We start from the raw sequence: 2,019 nt of genomic DNA on the forward strand, positions 1-2,019 counted from the left end.
GCAAAGTGTAGATTGGAGAGTATCTAACATTTAAGTTCAAGTGCGTTCTACTCTGTGTGTGTGCATGTGGGTGTGGGCGTGGGCATTACAAGCACAAGTTTCATGTTTAAAATAACAAATATCAAATTGTTTTGCTAATACACTAAGTATATAGCATGTTTTAATATGGTTTATGGAGAAACATAGAAATATTTCTAAAAATAACATCAATACCTAATACAAAATAAGAAAAAATAATGACTTCATAAACCAAGAGTTTCACACAAATTCATGAAGAGAAAGCTATTCGGACAGGAAAAGATTGGCAGATCATTTCGCCCAGCGCACATGACAAAAGAGGTGATAAACACTGAAGGCAATGATTCTCTAGCAGAAATCCACCTATGCAATTCTCTCCATATGGGTCACCAGCCAGGACATGTAACTCTCGGAAGGACTTTAGGCATGTTTGGTTTTCAATAACCCTCAAAAGTGATGGGATTGAAGTAAGCCATAGTTAAGGTGGAATCTGCAATTCATGATGTTTGGTTGGTTGAGGAAAAGGCCTCGAAGCCAATCACTTTTAACGCTTAGTTGTAGGAAGTAATACAACTGTGTATCCATCAAAGTTGTCGTTTCTTCGGAAGTTAAAACAACAAAATGGAGGGGTTTAGAAGTTAAAGTTCCCTCCACAAATTCGATCCTCAACAACAGTCAACCAATCGTCTAGAGTTACTTAGAAGTGGCCAATCCCAACTTCCATATCCACTACCAGGAACCAAACACACCTTTCACAGAAGGTAGATAATATGAAGCTCATAGGGGTCACAGCCAAGTTGTGTATTTACATCCTCTAAGTAAACCAACAATCAAAACAAGACCTCTTGGAAATTCTAAACGAAACTAATATTGCTACCGGGTCTTTAAATCAAGGACACCCAATAACAATACCAAGAAAAAACTGCAAGTATTTTTTATCATACATTACAACCAAAGGTAGTCTCCAGCATTAGCAGCTTGATGATAAATACTAGCAAGTAGCAACATAGAGTAAATCCAAACCCATGGACTATTCTCCTACATAAATTTTCATATTGAAAAGACACCAAATCAATCTTCCACAAATAAAAGGGGCATCCTTGAAAACCAATACCATAAAAGAAAGGAAAAAAAGCTTTACTTGGCATATGAAATCAGGCACATCCCTTCACCAAACCAATAACCAAATAAAAAAACAAGCAGGCAAAACCCTAGATGCGCACTAGAAAAATGGATTTTTAGCCAAAAATTCAAGATATACAAATAAAATCCCTAATCATACCGAATTGAATGCAAAGAATCGAAAGAGGATTAGAACAAGGCAATACCTGAGTGGCTTTGGTGGTCGATACAAAACCCTAACCCTAGAAACGCGCGCCCGAGAGGGCCTCCTGCGAGAAGCTCCAACGGTGAGTGCAAGACTTGAAGCGATGTGCTTCGAATTCAGAAGATTGAATTATACTGGAAAAGAAAAGGAGTTCATAACTACATTAATCAGAAAAAGACGACAAAGGCGAAGAAAAAAAAAAAAACCAAAGTCACTAATACCACATATATATATATATAACCAAATATTATTAAATAAGTTTGTTTTCCCCTAAAGCATCTTATTTTATTGTATTCTTCTAAAATTTATTGTGTTGGTACCATATATTCCAAATATATGAAATTATTTTAAAATTTGTTTAAATTAATTTTTTTTAATTATGAAGTATGAATAACCTATTGATGGATAACTTCCAAGTGAAATAAAATTGTAACTTCGAAAAAAAATTAAAAATTAAGAATAATTTATACTAACAATTAGAATAATATCAACCATTAAATATTTATAATATAGTATATTATATTAAATTATCCTATTGTTAAACTTTTAAAAATACAAAGAGGTACTTGATAATTTAAAATATTTTATTTATCAAATTATAAAATATATCATATCTCATATTAGATTAATATTTTTAAAACAACTTTTTTTTTAAAAAAAGGTGAAAATTGTTA

At 32.6% G+C, this 2,019-nt stretch overlaps 1 long non-coding RNA gene across 1 annotated transcript; it reads right to left on the reverse strand.

Moving 5' to 3' along the window:
* Nucleotides 1–219: 219 nt before the first annotated feature.
* Nucleotides 220–1,526, reverse strand: LOC120253360. The gene is made up of 2 exons (XR_005534249.1): nt 1,347–1,526; nt 220–1,056 (listed from the first exon to the last, which is right to left on the reverse strand). It is a non-coding gene; the product is annotated as an uncharacterized LOC120253360 (long non-coding RNA).
* Between the last annotated feature and the right edge of the window lie 493 nt (nt 1,527–2,019).

The sequence above is a fragment of the Dioscorea cayenensis genome, unplaced genomic scaffold (genome assembly GCF_009730915.1).
Source record: "Dioscorea cayenensis subsp. rotundata cultivar TDr96_F1 unplaced genomic scaffold, TDr96_F1_v2_PseudoChromosome.rev07_lg8_w22 25.fasta BLBR01000064.1, whole genome shotgun sequence".
NCBI classification, from domain to species: Eukaryota; Viridiplantae; Streptophyta; class Magnoliopsida; order Dioscoreales; family Dioscoreaceae; genus Dioscorea; species Dioscorea cayenensis.